Below are 18,283 nucleotides of genomic sequence, written 5' to 3'. Positions count from 1 at the left end.
TCCCTCATTAGAGCAATGATTAAAGTCTTAACTTTAACAATGTTATGGAAAACTGCTATTGAGGAACCTGCACTTGCTTGGCAAAAAGTCTCAGGGGTGCAAAGACGGGCACCAATGCCACATGATCTGCTTCTGGCTAATTAAGATGTTGACTGAGCCTACATTCATCAAGGCCTATCAAACTATGCTTCATTAACATGTAAATTGGTAAAGTCTCTTCTGCAATTGCCCTACCATCTGAGCTTTAGTTATGGGCCTCTAAACAGACAATAACCGGACTTGTAATTTATATTGTTCCGTTGGGGAAATTATTTTCTGGCATGCACAAAGGAATTGGGAGGTAGAGTGCAAATGTACAGTGTTTCAAAATACACTTGAATACATTAGATAAACACTGTAGATATGTGTAAACAATGTGAAAGTTTAAAGATATGTCAGCAAAAGGGCTTCATGTAAGTGATGCATAACAGGAAAGCATTTCTTTCTTCGGATTATTTTCAGAGGCAATGGTCCCACACAGCTGACAAAGAGAGGTAAGCACATCTAGAAGCCAGTTCAAAGCATTTAAGAGAGAAGTTATGCCACATTAGTAAACAGATACCTCAAAAAGAACTGTCGGTTCAACGTTTTTGAGTTTGAACACATATTAACAGAACTTAGAATAACCTTAGGAAAGTGTGTCATATTCTGATGACATAAACGGTAATGAGCATTCGCGATGTTTTCTATCAACTAGTCCTAGATGTTACCAGCTCAGCATCTTATCAAGGGCACCTGAATCAGTCCAAGGAGACTGTCTCCCCTTGGCTAGGGATTTACACAGAATTTAAATTGAGATAAGTCTATATATCTCTCAATTATTTACAAAACAGCTAAGTGTCCTAATTTAAGCATTCAAAGGAAATACCTTCAGAAGACAGAATAAATACAATTTCCTCCTTCCTTCCTGCTTTCCTTTTTCGTCTTATTACCAAAATGAACAAGAACACTTTAATGGTAGTCAGCTCTTTTGTTTCAATAGTAGTGACATAATACAAATAAGTTAAAAAGCAGCAGTTATTCAAATTGTGGGTAGCTCTCTGTATACAAGCTGTGAAAGTCGGCACTGTAGCCATTGATGATCTAGTCCACATGAGCAGTGGAATTGGAAGATCTGCTGAGAGTCCCTGTTCAGGGACTAAAAGACAGGTGCCTGGCAGAATTTCAGATGTCCTGGCAGAGCTACTTCTCCAGGAAGGCAATGTGTCCACTTGTCCTGTGTCACCTCTCAGACCCATGTGGATGACTAAGGTACCTTAATGCATCTCTAATGGCATTAGATCTCCATGTGTGGGCAAGAGAATTGAATTATAGGTGCTAGCTGCCATTTGAGCTTAGTCAAATGTAGGCATTTACACATAGATGCCCAAGTTTTAGAATCTTTATCTGGAACTGTATCCCCCCCAGGTTGTATCCCAGCTTCCCCTCTATCATTCTTTCAGCATCTACTGACATTTCAAAATGCTTTCTGTGCAATTTATGACTTAGACGCAAAAGGTGTGGAGTACAGAAATAGTCTTATAAAACAGAATAGCACTCAGCATAAAATCTAGCATCTTGGAGAGGTGCAGAGGCAGTCAGAATTCATTGTTCCTTCCTTTGCCTCCTGAGAATGCTCTGAGAGCCCTTGGAGTTCCAAAGTCTCATCTTACACCAGTTCTACAGCCGTTTGCACTGAGTGAGAAGGTCCAGTGGAGGAAAAAATAATTCCCCACATTTTTGTAATGTAGATGAGTTTTGACTGACAGATTGACCCTTAGCTTCCTTTATTTAGCTCTGAACTCTGATACTCCTGTTCATGGAAGTAAAAATAATTCATTTCTCTATTCTGTGTGTATGCAATCCAGAAAAGTTCAAAAGCTCTTACAAGTCTCCCTAGATGTCAGTTAATAATGTACTGGGCTTGAACAGACTCAGGTATGGCTGGAAGCTTGAAGTTCTTTGCCCTTAGGAAATCACTGGTGGTCTTTCCCGAAGTGTCAGCCAAAAGACCATTAACATTTCAGTCAGTTTTAATTGGATAAGACCACACATCTCTAATTTCACTCTGCATTATCTATGACAGGCAGCATCCTGTCCAGTCTGCCACACCATGTGGGCTGAATTTTAACTTACAATGGACCACAAGTCAATCTCGTAAAACCTGGAAGTTTATCATAGAAATGAAAACTACTTTTCTAGAAAAGACTGAAATTTCAAAGATGAAAGATATGTACTTACATCCAACCAGAAGACACAATATTCTTGTAAATATTACAGCTTTTCAGACGTGAAGGGACATGGCTGTGCATCACTGAAGCGCACACAGAAGACGGAAGATAGTGGGATGTTTGTGAACTTTGCAAACTTCAGCTGTATACTGTTACAATCTCCTACAGATCTTGCATTCAAATTGCTCTGCAGATTATCTCCTACTCAGCAATTTGATTTCTGCTTGTTTACAATGGATTTAAAAACAAGGAAATACCAAGCTATGAAACACATGGTGATTCTAAAGTGCTGGAGGATGTGCATAACAGAAAGATGAAGCAGCAATAGCACAGATTTTCATTGAAAAGTTTTGAAAGTTACACAGACATATCCAGAAACTATAATTTAACTATACAGGACAAAAATACTCAGCCTCTTCTATATTCTATTACTTCATGAGTAAAAAGTGACTGAATTGGTATTTAATTACTCTCACAGCAATTTTTAAAAAATGATAAACGAAGATAATTTTGAAGCAGCATTCAGTATCTCTTGTTTTTCAGGCAGTCATGTGGGAGCTGTGTTCACTAATTCCCATCCTGTTTGACCAGACTGGACCTTCTGCTGCTTACTGTTTATAACATGTCGGATTCCCACGAGAGCCCAGGTGTGTTTTCTTCCAGTTAAAAATAAGACAAGTAGAACTCTTTTGGAGTGTGTTTACCCTGACTTACTGTGACATTCACTTCAAGCAGTAGTTTCTAGGAAGATGGGTAGTCATGAGGCTTAAGTCTAAGCTTTGTGAATCCTCTGTATAATAAGAAATATAGAAGGTGCTTCGTTAACATAGAAGACGTATGATCTTAGCATGAGTCTTTACAGGTCTGTTTAAATTACTCTTCCAGTGATGCAAACAAGAGTGTAAGTAAAAGAACATTAACAAAACCAGCTGGAAAATAATTTGCAATCTGCCAAGTGGATTTTAATAAATTGTTGTTAATGTTTATTCACGCATATATAAGTATGTACATATACAGTGTAGAAAACACTTTTTTCTTTTCCTTCTTTTTTTTTTCTTTTCTTCATGACCTTTATGTAATATTTGAACAAAAAAATGTGAAAAAGTTCACAAAAAATCACCAGCTTCCAGAACAGCACCAGTATGGTAGTTCCAACCTTATAATTTCTTTTACAGAACTGTTTATGGGTTTTGAGAAGCAATATTACCATTTTGATCCATCTAAACCTTTCCGTTGTGACAAACAACTGATATCTAATGACTGTTGGAATATGTTTAAATTGCTCTAATTTTATGAGTAAATGGATGTTTAGTTTATTTACATGTGTTTCCCTCCATCTTTGGAATTTTGTTCTATTTAACTTAATAAAAGATATTTATAGCCAAGATTTACTTTCTTATGCATAAATGTGTTATTGGTGGTCATCTTTCATTTAAAATTAGAGGCCATTTTTCCAACAACAATGGCTTATAAAAGTATATTTATCTTTGCTTTATAAAAATAGCTAGGATAGCCACTTTTCTGCTTCAGGCAGTTCATTTTAGAGCTCTCTGGCACAAAAATTTTAGTATAGCTCCTTTACCATGCACATGCAGAGGTACAAGATCAGTTATGAGTTCTTTTAAATTAGATACTCATTTTTTCTCCAAGATACCATTCTGAAATCCAGGATTCATGAAAACTAGGAAAGAAGAAGCAGCAAATACATCTCTTTTGTCTCAGTAAACTAAGGGAGACTGTTGAACAGTTTAGAAACATTGAACCAAAGTAATTTCCCCACTAGAGAACTAAGGACCCTTTATTGGTGTATCAATAACCAGAGAACATATCCTGCCTTGCCTGCTTGCAATGAAACCAAGGATGTGACATAACCATTTGCATGCTGAAGATACTATTACCTTTGCCTCTAGACAACCAGGAGAAGCCTAACCAGAACTATCAGTTTATTGTCATTTGCTAGGACTGATAGTTATTACTAGGAGTGGGGGGGAGTATGTGATAAAGGCCACCCTAAATTAGCATTTATTCTCAAGGGGAGGAGTAGCTCATAATTGTGGTGGTATTTCAAGAGCCATGGCCGTATCTAGCAGTGCCACACAAAGAGATGAATTAAGCTTCCCTTGCTTCTAAAGCTGATAGGAAGCTGAGGAGAACATTTTTATCATTCTTCTTAAAATACTGCTGCAAGAATGTACCACATTCTTATATTAAATCACTGAATTTTTCTATCCTTGGGCCCCTCTAACAAATCTCATTAGTGGCAGTTTTAATGGAGATTTTTGTTTTTAAGCCAAAGAAGAACCATAGTAACTGTGCACTTCCTAAACCATTTCATTCATGAATGGAGAATGAGTCTCCAAATCTTTACTCACATGAGTAACCACATTGATATCCTTGGGCCTTCCATTATGAACAGCTAGAACTGTGAGTATAAATTTGCAGGATTTGGATATGGCACTTCATTTCTTCATAAGATTGAAATCTCTAGCTGAAATCAATAGCTAAGCATGTGAGGAATATAAAAGACACATTCTTTCGTGGAGGTCTGATTGCAATGCATCTCTCAATTTTGTTTCCGCATCAACAAATAAGCATATCATTGTAAAGAGATGTACAGACTATAGGCAGTAATTACAAAGACACATTTCAGAGAGACATTCTAGCCTCAATAGAGGAATTGGGAATAGTCCATCAGAAAGAACAGAATAATAGTGGAAAAGGTCAACACTTCTTGAAAAACTAACATAGTAAGTCATGAACCAAGTTTTTGGTTCTCTGTCAATCAGTAGTGTAACTGTTGTCAATCATTCCCTCTTACCTTATTTGTGATTTTTGAATGGCCACAAAAGAGACTTTTGTTGGTAATTATGGTCTTTACAATTCATCTGAGTCACAGGCAGGATTTTCATAGCCTGCCTGTGGAATAGACGTGGTATACCCCAAGCTGCGCTCACGTATGTCCAACCAATTCAAGCTAAAGTTTCCCACGATAATATGAAAGGAAATAAAAGATTCTGATCAACACAAGTCACTATTCTAGAAACAACACAAAGAGGAACAGGATGGCCAGAGTCTTCAGGCTTAACTCCCTTTTTCTTTTTTTCTCCTCTTCAAAGAGGATAAATATGAAAACTTTTCCTTTGGAATAGTGCAGTTAGACAGGTTATGCACCTGTGCCTCTTGAATCTTCTGACAGAGTATTTAATTTCTCTGCCTAACCACATGCTTCCTATTACACTGATCAGGAGGATTCTGTTAAAAATTTCTGCCAAGAATTAATGTTTCTTCAGTTATTTTTGATTCCAGTGCTCCCCTAGGATTTTTCTTTCCCCCAAATATTTTCTCCTTCCACAGATACATTTTTAGTTTGTTTTCTTTTGCTATCAGTTTAATGGACCTATCTTATCCCTGCTGAAAGTAAAAAAAGATTTTTGAGGTAAGGTTCTTACATAAAACCCAGTTTTGGAGTTGATTCAGCAGAGTAACAAATCTGATAACATCAAAGGAAGTACATCTGAAAACTGGGATTTAGACACAAATGCTTTCTCAACAAACTGCAGCCTCTATAAATTTATCCATTTCTAAGCAGCCAAGCCTGTTTATTTGTTTACTTTCCTAGTTTTGCCAAAAGAAAGGCTGAAACAACTTTGGTAAAATAGCACGAAAGTTGTTCAGCGGAAACCAGCCCCTGTAGTGTAAACAGTGCCTCTCCCCAAACTGCAGCTGCACAAAGCAGAGACAATGCAGGGGACCCTCAGCATCATTAACCAACTTCTCTTCCTCACCAAACAGCCACTTCGATAAAGCAGTTACAATAGCATCATGGAACAGTAGAACAAGGAAAAAAAATAACCTTACCAGCTTCTCCTACAGTATACAGCTGAAAGGAAAACAAAAACCCCAGCTGCCGTATCACATGCAATTGGTCTCTCAGAATGAATTGACTGAAAGAACTATGAAAGGCTGAAGTCTTTCGACCCCTCTGTTCAGCCTCTCTTCAGCTCCCACTCTCCGACCTTCCTCACAAAGCCATTCTCCTACTCCCTAATCCTCGCACAGGAAAAAGCAGCGCACACCAAATGACTTCAACAGCAGTGATTCTCCAGGGAGGTGGGGGAAGAGATGCTGCTGCCCCTCAGCCCCCCCCGCCCCAGCAGCGCACAGCATCCTAAGGGAGCGTATCCAAACAAGCTGCCAGGCACTTGGGCAGCACACCCCGTACACAGGCAGCATGTCAGGACAAGGCACGGCAAAGTGCACATCTCCATTCATCACCCTCTCAGCCACTGATTTCCGAAAAGAGCACACCCCTGGATTCTTGCAAGAGCACCCCACGTACGCCTCAGCCTGCACCGAGGTAGTTAGCCTTTCTTTTTTTTTTTTTTAATTCTTTTAAAATTAGCTACCTGACTTCCTAAGTCATTGCCGAGCCTAAGATTTTTCTTCTTAACAAAGAACCTGTAAATAAACCTTAAATGTTTCAAGCAGCAAAGCAACAACAAAGATGTTCCCCCAGAAAACCAATAAGAAAAACTAAAAGAAAAAACCTCCGACAGACACAAAATCAATAACATTAGGAGTCACCATACTAAAAAAAGTGATGCCTCCCTGAAATGCTTTTGATTGCTAAAATCACAACAAAAATCTGTATTTTTCACAATGAAAAATTTCCAGTCTATGTAAAAAGAGACAACATTTTTTCATATCATTTGTCTTGAAAGCATGACATAGATATTGAGATAACATCCCCTGCATATTCTCTGCTTTTCAAAAAAGCATTAAATCTTTGTTAAATAAATGCTGTTGTCATGTTAGTTTTTAACATGAGTTTTACCTCTCTGTGAGATGCAAAAACTCAGAATGAGGCAGCTGTCACAAAGTAAATCAAAGACCTAGAAAAGCAGATGGCATAATTTCACATCTTAAATGTTGGCTGTGAGCCTTCCAGTAATAATTTATAAGGAGACTTCCTCCTGCTTGTTCCTCTGCTTGGCAGCATGCTGCTTGAGCCTTTCAAACAAAATAAATAGACTTCAAACCACCAGCTTCACACACACTACCACTTACCAATGCTATTTCAACCTGACACAAGCTGACTTTGTTCCTCTGTGACCCTGGACAGAAAACTGAGGTGACAGTTTGATGGATGTGATCTCTTCTCACAATATGGGTTGTGACTTCACAGCCCTGTCTCCCCATTATTGCTTAGCTGAAGGAGGAGACAGCAGTAGAAGAGAATCTTCCACTATATAGAGCTGTTTTAACGGTGAAAATGAACCAAAGAAGTGCAATAAATGCCTGGAAAATGTTTTCGTACCTCAAAAATGCGGACTGGGGGAATGCCTTTCCACTTTTCTTGGGATTGGCATCTAAGGGAATAAGGAAAATGCTCCAAGGAGAGGAATTAATTCCAATGTTTTACCAGATTGTGTTTTAGTTTAAGAAAATGGCAACATCAGCAGGGACTAAAAGAAAGAAGGAATTAATTTTGTTTCATTTACAACCAAAGAACATTTGGACTGTGAATTTTGTGAACTGTCTCTTAACTGGTAATTCAACTACTTAACCATGAATCTTGAAGAATTGTTTAGTGGGCAAAGGTCTCACTGCAGTAATCTCTAGCCAACAATTGCAATGTGATATCTTTTATTACTTAAAATATATCATAAAATATCAGAGGATGTATATATCTTAAAATTGATGTCTGCAGATTCAGTATTTGAACACAGTCTCTGCTAAAATGAATTCAGAAATCTTTTTACAAGATTAACATATTTGATATAAAAACCTGCTAGATTTCACAGAAATGAACTCTGAAATGTAAGGCTCCACACCTCCATAGGCTTGAGCTCCTTAATGTCTGAAGTCAGCCTCTAATTGCCTTAAATAGGAGCTCAAGTCTTTGCTTTTGCTTGTTCATCTAATCAGATAGATTCATTGTGGTAATACTGGTGTCAACTTTCTGATTTTCTAGACAGTTTGGGCCAAATGACCTGGCTCAAGGAATTCTCTGGCAAGAAGAAATCTCTGCTGTTCTACACTAGTTCACTCCAGCTCCCGTGATCCTCATATTCTGAAAGATGATTTCCGAAAACAGGGACTAGTCTACTCTGTGTTTGAGATAAAGGTTTTATGTTCTGTATTTGCTATCACACAAATTAGGTTACTATTTTTTCTAGTTTGGAATTTGATCTTCATAATTCTGTCAAAAAATACGCACAAAGTCATTCCAGTAGCAACAACTTATCATAAGCATATGGACTCCTGTTCATTCTTCCAAAACATACTACTGTCTTTCTAAAAATATTCACTTAGTTTCAAGAGACAGTATTTATGTGCTTCCGTATTTATGAATATTTGTATTTCTGTAGAATTTCTCTGAGGTAGTACCCAATTTATGACAATACTGAAGGGTAATCAAACAGAAGACAGAAATTGATTGATATCCATAACAGCAAAATCTGACAGATTTATAGAGAGGAGTACCTACAGTTATCTTGTTTCATCAGTTCAACCCCATTTTATTTTCCTAAGAACCACCTTAGAATTATATGCTCACTTGAGATGATCCCATTTAGGGATTTAGGGGGGTTTCTAGCATGGGAAAAGTCACGTGGTGTGAACTCCACCCATTAGGAAAGAGTTTTAAAAGATATACTTGTGAGCTATTTATTTCCAGTTACAACTTCTATACTGCCACCACTGCTTTTTATCACTCTATAACAATCTGAGTGTGTTCCCACTGTAAAGGAGTACATTAAACATTTCAGAAACAATAAGATCTCTTCACAGGTCACTTGCTATAAATTAATAACCTTTAAAAAAGTTTATACCATCCAGCAGGTAGTTAACTATGATATGCACAAAGGAGGTGAGTTCTAAAGAAAGAATGAAGTGTGAAAAGTGTAGTTACCCTTGTAGTCTGAAGCCACTTACATTGACTTTGCATAGAGGAACAAAAAACGCACAATAGGACAAGAAGAATATGCACTAAAGAATTGGAAGAGCTCATTTTTCTCATTCTGGTAGCAGAATGTAATCATGATAAGTATCTCAAGGAAGTCTGAGCTTTAAGAAGTATGGGCAGGCTTGCACTCTCTGCTCCACAGTTTTATCTCCACTTGCTCAAAACTATGTCCTCTTATTTGTATAATCTGTCCAAAACATCTTTTCTAGCACAACATTTACTCCTTTCTGTGTTTCTTGGATTAACAAAAACCATAAGGCTTTTGGATAAGGCTTTCATTTGGACAACAGCCATACATTTTTAATGGCAATCGTAGGAGCATTTCAAAGAATCCTTTCTGTGAGCAGAGTGGTGCAGACAATTTCACTGGAAAACATTCCAGCAAAACTAAACTTTAAAGGTTACTAAACTCTTTGAGATTCACTGGTATGACTGGTTAGCGCAATCCACTGCAGTTCCTTGTTTTTTTTCTTTCTTACCTTCTCCTAAAAAGAAACTTCCAGTAATTCTTAAAAGCTGTGTAGAAAATGGAATCATGGAATCATAGGATCATAGAAAGACTTGTGTTGGAAGGGTTCTTAGAGATCATCTAGGTCATCTGGAGGCAGCATATCTTTATAAACAGAAGGAAATGCATAAGTTAGGGTTACACTGTCTGATTTGTAAGCATTTGATTGAGAAACATAAATTCCATAAAGAGTCAGTAGATTCTCTAGAGAACACATGGGCTCCTTAGCACAGTCAATTAATACTAGCACTTTACAATTCAATGGTAAGGCTGTTTATTGCCTATGCTCAACTAGTATGTTGAATTTCAGGGATGCTCTTTACCTACTTGACAGGATCTTTTCTCTGTGAAAACAGTGTGGTGGCAGCTCTGCAAACTGAAAGAGGAACGATCTGGCAAGAAGGAAGGATGGCTATCAGCAATTAGAAAAGAACACAATAAAAAAACATTGCTGGGTAAAAGGGAAAGAAATTAAAAAGGCAGATGATTAGAGTGATTTGAGCAAGAATGATACTGAAGTCAGTGTTTCACTTTGTAAAGAGTTTTATGATAGCATTTCCCTGGGGTTTATCTCCATGGGTTCAGTCTAAACCCACTCTCTTTGCTTTTATTTCAGAGCTGGATGAAAGCAGCAGTGCAGCTGGGTTTACATTATGAGTGCATGTGTGAAACTGAGGATATCGAGCTTGGAGCTTCAAAGCACATCAGCCAGTGCTGATGCATCTAGACTGCAAACTTCAGTAAGCATGCCAGTCTTCCTAATGTTGCATAGAAGAGCAAAATTAAAACAGCAAATGGAAAGAACAGCATGTGGCTTATACAACACTAAATCCTCATCCCTCCTCCAACAGTAAATTAATTATGAGGAGAAAAAATGATTTTGCTCTCCATAAATTGACAAGACAACACATTCTGAGTACCTTTTCAGAGGCTTTGGCATATATGACATGGTGGTTGGAGAAGGATTGGTCAAAGATGAGCCAACACTACCCTTTTGGACAGTGGAGTACAGCTCTTGTGTAGCCAGGAAAAATCACTATAATCCAGCCCATCTTCTGCAGCCCTCTGCTCCAGCCTGGGGATGAGTGGGGTCAGGAGACCTCCATACTATGGACATTCCCAGTCATGTTTTAAAGATCAGATATTGTCATCACAACCATACTACAGACAGACTGATAGGAACAGAGGTACAAACATAGGCATTGAGAAGACTGGAAGGCCTTTGAAAGCCCAGCCATCAAGACTTTTGCAACCTCTTTAGTATTTAAAGACAAACATCTGCATAAAAAATTCTTAGGCTTGAAACCTCAGACTGTTAAATCCTTCAGAGAAGATACGTATATTTTCTCTGTAGTTTAGAGGTTTGAAGCACAGTTAGAATTCCAACTTTTGAATATTACTACAGTGAAAACATATACACAATGATTTACAAAGTGGAATTCTTGTCCTTTTTTTCAAAATGAAGAGAAATTAATAGAGTTAAATTAGGTATATTTGGGGAAAACAAGTAAGGAATAAAGTGGCATGTTGACGTATGTTATAAATAGCTTATTTGGAACCACCCTGCAAACTGCTGTAAACACCAGCATCATCAGTGTCTTCAGTTAATCAGACTGTATACAAAAAAAATCTACTTATACAAACAAGAATTTGCAGTACTGAGCTAGAACATAAGCAATGTCGCAGATTTGCTCCCTCATTAAAAATTCCTCCCAGGAGTTATCATCACATTCATATGACAAGAAAAAAATAACATATGACTTTATTTGGACATTATCCAATAAGGTATGCAAGTAAAGTAGTAGAAAATTAGGTGTGAAAAATGCCTGAGTTAATACCATGCACTGCTCTTGCTGTGAGAAAATTTGGATTGGTGTTTTGTTGTGGTTTTTTTTTTTTTTTTTGCAGAAAAATGTAAGCTAAACCTGTTGCTATCCAGGACAGATTTCAGAGTATGTGTTGAGTGGGCAGAGGATTCAGAAAGCAACTATATGGGCCAGAACTAGCGCAACAATGGGAGAAACTTGCAAAAGCATCTTTGCTAGGCGGGAGAAATAGGCCAGTCTAAGTGAGTCTCCACTTTCCTGTTTGAGTCCATTGTGAACTCTTATTCAAGCAATGCAAGCACTATGTTTTTCTATGGCATCTCAGCAGCAATCACCATCTGTCTGTCAGAGGCCACTCCAGCCTCGGTGCCCCAGCTCAGACTTACATGATGAGGAAGAGGATGGCAGGCCTGATGGTCAAACATCAGAGAAATCTCTGCTTACCACAAAGAGGAACTTCAAACTGAATCACCAAGTACAACTAACCTGGGAGGTAATTTCTGGCCACATAAAAACTTTAAGGGTACCTTCCTTTAGATCTCACTCATACAGATTTGTAATCTTAAATTGCCTAGAATTTAATTTAATTTGGGTATTAGGCTTTAATAACATTTCATGTTATTCTTTTGCTCAGGCTTCTCTTATCATTTTCTGTTTTTTCCCCTAACTATACTCTGTCTTTTCATCTAATGGTGTATTTCCCCTCTGCTTTTTTTTTGTGTTTTTTAGTTTGACAGAATAATTTCACTCATATCAGCTTATACCTCGAATTCAATATAATCAACATAGTCACATTTAAATATACCCACACATGGGTTTAATTGCACTTAAGGAACTCTATTAAAGCACAAAGTTATATTATGAACTGTGTAAACTTTGTGCTAAGGTCAAACTTCATTTGAATTAATGGACAACAACCAAAATAGTGACTTGTCCAATATTTACTGTCTGTAATGAAAAGAAAGATGTCATGGAAAAGGCCAGACTACAATCTCTGCAGCACCAGGAAAACAACATTCTGCAGCAGCTGGCTGATGCAGTGGTACTGGCAGACACTTGTGACACAGCTATTTTCAAAAAAAAGTCTGAATCCCTCTCATATACAAGTATGATCTGGCACTCTTAAAATCTGCTGGGAGCAGGGCGTGATGGTTTCTGCATAGCAGTTTCTGGGACTAGCGGGCTTTATTCCCATGCAAATGAACCTGCCTGTGAAACTGCAGTGGATCAGCCTCACAGGAGAAAAGGAAGCACTTACACTTCCAAGTGCAAACCGGCAGAAGATCCCCGCCAGGGCCCATGACTGCGGCTTCCCGAGTTAACTTTGAAAGAGGAGAGGCTCCCTCCTATGGTTAAACCGTGTAAAACTGTGAGTACCACTGCAAGCATGGATGTTTCAGAGAGAAAGTCACTGGAAAGAAAACTATAAACTATTACATATGCGAGACATCTAGAAACTGAAATCCAGAAATCCGTATTTTGCTTACACAAAAATATATTATAGTGACTTAATAATAATAATGCCATTAATCTTAGTTTTCTAATTAAAGCTTAATGCAAGCCACAAATACATCTCCCCACAGAAATTAGTTTTTAAAAAAAAACATTTTGTTGTGGCTTTGTAATATTTTAATAACTAAAATAGTATGACAGTCAGAGAAGGGCCACCTTTCTGGAAAAAATATGAGAGAGAAAAATCATGAAGATACATTGCACAAAATGGCCAATGTATTTAACATCATATCAAAGCTATTAAGCATGTAATATTTACCAAATTAAGTGTAACACCAGAAAGTTGTGATCTATTCCTAGCTTTCACATTTTGTTTTCTTACACTCTAAAGCAAAGATTCTGAAACTACAAACTTTGAATTATTGAAAAGTTCAGAAACACAGTTTTACTTATTTAAAAGAAATAGCATCTGCATCCTGAGTCCAATAATGTCACTTACCTAAAGAGCATAAGCATTCCAAGAACAGGGGGAAAATGTTTAGACAATATTCAGTTATTCATTTTTGACTTGAAACAGATTGTGTTTTTTAAATTTCCTTTATTACAATTACAGCAAGTAAACTTTTTTACCAACTCTCTCTGGGCAGCTCAGCTTACATTCAAGCCTACCAGACCTAAAATGAGTTGTCAAGAGTTCTTGGCTTCCATTGTTTTTAAGGCAACAGTATTTATTAAGTTGGGGGGAAAAAAAAAAGGTAGTCTCTTGGAGAAATAATATTAATTTCTCTAATTTAATCACACATTATTTTACAACTGAAAAAAAAAAGGCACAGTGGCTAAGGATGTTTAATTTATTTCCTCACTTTAAGAGGCTTTAATCTTGATTTTTCATTTGTTTCATTTCAGCCTCATTACCTGGGAGTACAACAGAATTTGTGACCAACTACAATAAAAAATATTTTGACTGCTAAAATTTTATTGTGGTACACTCAGCACCTGCACTAGTATACTTTTCATTAATGGACTACAGTAAATGTTTATATAACTATCAGGAGAGTTTATTAATGTGAACAAAAATTCTAGCAAATAGATCATCCTTCGCAGCAATTAAGTTCTATAATAAAATGCAGTCTGACATATACCCAATTCTCTGAGGCACATTAGATTAGTGAAAAGGGGGATATAAAATCAACCCTGACCCTGTGTTAAGAAATCCCATTTGTCCTACATACCAGCTTTTTGCAGAGTTTAAACCATTACAGTTTTTATAGGAAACAAAAAGGAAAACTTTAATTTTCATATATTCAATTCTTCTCCACTAAACTTCATATTTGAGTTTTGACACATCAACAATCATTGGATTTTCTGAGGATTTTGAGAGTCTGTTCCAACTCCCCCTGAAGCCAGAAAGATGGCATGTGATAACTTCCATGCCGACTAAATTGAATCTTGACTGTGTGGCTTAAGGGCTGGTCCCTTCCCTGAGTCACCAGCTGTGATCTGGTACTGAATCAGGACGCAGACTGGGCCGGCACATGAAGAGAAAGCTTAGTGCCTACTGTACATGTAATATTAGCTGGCTTTTAACCACATTATCTCAGCCTGCCACTGTCTGAAAAGTTGTCCTGTTTGAAAACTGTGGCAGAGCTCTGTAAAATCAGCTAGGACATCTGGGGAGACCCTCCACAGTCATAACCATTGCAAGTTTTCAGACAGACTTGAACAAACCCTATGTGTAAAAAGAGAATGGTCCTCTAGTCATCACCGGTGAGGCCACAGCTGAAGCCCTGAGACCTGTTCTGGGCTGCCACTACACAAGGGACAGGGGACTTTCTGTTTTACTGAAACAGGTCTAGTGAAGGGCTGCAAAGATGATTAAGAGACAGACACATCTCTCCTATGAAAGGCTGAGAGAAATGGGACTGTTCAACCTGAAGAAGAGAAGGCTCAGGATATCTTATTAAGGTATCATAAATGTCTGAAGGAAGGGTACAAAGAAGATGGAGCCAGACTCATTTCAGTGGTGCCCAGTAACAAGACTGGAGGCAATGGGCACAAGCCAAAGCTCAGGTGGGTTCTTTCTGAACATCAAGAAACACTTTTTCAGTCTAAGGGTGACCAAGCACTGGTGCAGGTTGCCCAAAGAGGTTGTGGAATCTCCATCTTCTGTGATAATTCAAAATCTGTCTGGTCACATGTAATTCTAGGTCACCCTAGTTTACTGGAGGGGTTCAAGCAGGTGACCTCCAGAGTTTCCTTCCAACCTTAACCATCCTGTGATTCTATGAGTAAGGAACAAAAAAGTAATAGCAACTGAAACACACAAGAAAGCCTCATGATTTCATATTTTTATGCACATTTATTTACATGTGACTAAATATGTTATAAGAATTGTCACAACAAGAGTGGAGCCTTGAACAACATAAAAAATAAATCCAAAAGTCCTTGAGAGGAATTGGCTTTAAAAAGCAGTTGCCAGAAGCAGCCAGAGCATCTCATACTTCATATGCAGAATGTAAAACAATTTTGCATACCATTGCCATCCATTGACTTAGCTATTGCTCTGTTAAATTACTTTTAAATGCATTTTTCAAGGCTGGATATAAGCTATAATTTTATTAAAATAAAGAATAAGATAAACACATAAATCTAGCTAATTGCACTAGACCCAGATATGAAAATATTCACTTATATCCTTTACCATTTCCCTACCTCTCCTCTAAGGTGCTACGTCTCTTTTTCATCTTGACGAACAAAGATATTCTCCCAGGTCTCTGCATGTGAGTGGAGGTCTAAGAAGATACCGAAAAAGTTACACAGATATGTTCTAAATCACAGTAACTCCAAGACATAATCTATTGGCTAGAAGCCTTCGTATCTAAATGCACCAAATTTCAAGGTCTTTCAGTCCTCTTCCATACCCTTTCTAATTCAACGATGTGCAGGACAAATGAATCTAATCCTCAAACTATAAATCTTCTCTGAGTGAAATTCAGTTTGAACCCTGAAGGGTTAAGTATCCTGCATACTGTAACAGTAAGAAGTAACAACACTGTCAGTACTGCATCCTGGAAATGTCCAATTTTCTACAATGCAGGTATTTGACTTGTTTTCCACATGATGAAGTAATAGAAACAATATTGAAAGTGCTTGGAGCAAGTCATATAAAATATGCAAAATATGTTGGTTTTCAATTGTGTGACATTTCAACCCACACAGTAACAACTTGGTATGACAAGCTCAAAGGCAAGATGTGCATGTCTCATTCACACAAATAGACCACCGAATTCAACAAGGTTACTTGAGTGAATCTATATTAATCACACATGAAACTTCCTAATTCCACAGATAATCTTTACTGAACAATTTAGACATCCCGGGTGTTTTTCTGCTGATGAACTGTGGCAATGTTATTTTTTTTTCTCTGCACACATGGACCTATTACACACAAACATATGTATTATACACACATATGTGTGCATACACATCACTAAATTACACTTAATCACAACAGAAAAAGCATCATTTTAATTGCACTCTTCTATTTTTCTGTCCTCGAGATTTCACAGAGCTTTTAGAACAATTGCAGTCTTGAATATGCACCCTATTTAAATAAGAATGGAGGTGAATTTACTCTTTGGCAGTAGCAGTGCCTCTAAAAGACAAATGTTTTCTCCTACTACCATCTCTGTTGCCAAAAGCTATGATCTGAGCTGTGCACTCTGTCTGGGAGTCCCCTGAGCCCATTTCAGCTGGGCTGGCAGGGGTCACACTCCCCGAGGAAGGAGGTCAGCCCCATGGCCTGGGAGCAGCAGGCAGGGGAGCTGGAGGGTGACCCCACACACCACACATTGTGCTCAGAGGCTGGAAATCAGCCCTGCTTATGCTGGATCACCCAGTGAACCAGCCCAATGCGTCTGACAGACAGAGGTCACCTTCCATTGTGGGGATCCTTTCATACAGGCAAATCTTTTTTTTTTCTGCACGTTTCTATCATTTGAGTAACAGCTGTGGCAACAACAGTGTCTCACTGGAGACATTTGGAGTATTGATGAACTCATTTTCAAAGATTGGAAAAAGACGTAATTGTGGGCGCCTTGCCATTAACAGAAAACTAAATCACACAATATGTGATGCTCCTTATAAATAAGCAGTATGTGGCAGTAGAAAGGTTACTGTGGAGAGAGAGACTAGGCCTTAACACACCATTTTGAAGTTTGTGCTCCATCTCCATTGCTATTGTGTGCTTCTACTGTGATCTTGGGTAAGCTTGAGGTCTCTGTTCTTTGCTTACCTGTCCTTATAATGGAGATATTGTTTCCTCAAAAGTTAAATATTGTTAGGAAAAAAGCATTCAACTTTATGAGATTCCCAGCTATGCTGTGGAGGAGTATCATAAAAAACCTTTGAGTCTGTAAACAAAAAATATACATGAAAGATTCCCCTATTAGGTCTATATTTTACAAATATACCTTGGTTTTGTTGCTGTTGTTGATATTTGACATATTTAAGGAAAGTAATCCTGAAGCTACCAGCCCTATTATTAATATTATAAGAAATAAATTGGCAGGTAGAGCTGTTTCCACCCTTTAGAATTATTTAGCATTTTTATTACCCCACCAGGGAAGTTAGTAATATCTTTCAGAAATTATTTATATACCAGTAGTCAAGGAAAGTATCAAAAAAGCTGTTCTTTGCAGTGTTCCTTTTACTGCTGATCTTCTCATAAAATCAATAGAAATAACCATAAATCAGAAGAGAGATTTATAGCATGTAAAAATTATCCAGCCATTTTGCTTACACAGAATTCCGTTTTTAAAGTAGTCACAACTGATAAGACACTGAAATCATATTCGACTAATCATACTGTCTTCAGAAAGAGTGAAAGGTGATGTGTTGAACACACAGGAGCTGCACTGCTAGAGTAGACCAGTCCTGCCCAATCCTTTGCAGTGTGCTGGATGCCCAAGGGCCAGATTTCCCTGCACAGTTTCTTCATGTACACTGGCCCAGTACTGATGCCTTTCTGAAAAACATCACACACCATTTGTAGCACCACAAAGGAAAGTGTAGGAGGAGCGAACAGACACATCCCTGAGAGACTGCAGATCAAATCTCAGCTATGTGAAAAACTGCTGGAAAGCCTTATTGCACTCAATGGGGACAGCACCATATTCTGCACCAAAGCAGACATACACTGCAGTCACCAAAGCTTCTCCTGCACACACAGACACCCTGAAGTGGCACTAGATGGGGGCTGAAGGAGCCCTACCCTGCAATC

At 38.0% G+C, this 18,283-nt stretch overlaps 1 protein-coding gene across 3 annotated transcripts in view; it reads right to left on the bottom strand.

Moving 5' to 3' along the window:
• The window catches only part of MID1 (midline 1), a 253,424-nt gene that overhangs the window by 178,415 nt on the left and 56,726 nt on the right, over positions 1-18,283 (bottom strand). For 2 of the 3 annotated variants that reach the window (XM_071563103.1, XM_071563196.1), the window contains exon 1: positions 6,108-6,296. The exons of the other annotated variant lie outside the window; for it this stretch is intronic. The gene's annotated coding sequence lies outside the window, so the exon portion shown is untranslated. Of the gene's footprint in view, positions 1-6,107; positions 6,297-18,283 lie in introns of those variants that run through there. 3 annotated transcript variants of the gene reach the window in all.

The sequence above is a fragment of the Pithys albifrons genome, chromosome 1 (genome assembly GCF_047495875.1).
Source record: "Pithys albifrons albifrons isolate INPA30051 chromosome 1, PitAlb_v1, whole genome shotgun sequence".
Lineage (NCBI taxonomy): Eukaryota > Metazoa > Chordata > Aves > Passeriformes > Thamnophilidae > Pithys > Pithys albifrons.
The sequence above is the reverse complement of the archived record's forward strand: the minus strand, read 5'-3'. Positions and strand labels throughout refer to the sequence as shown.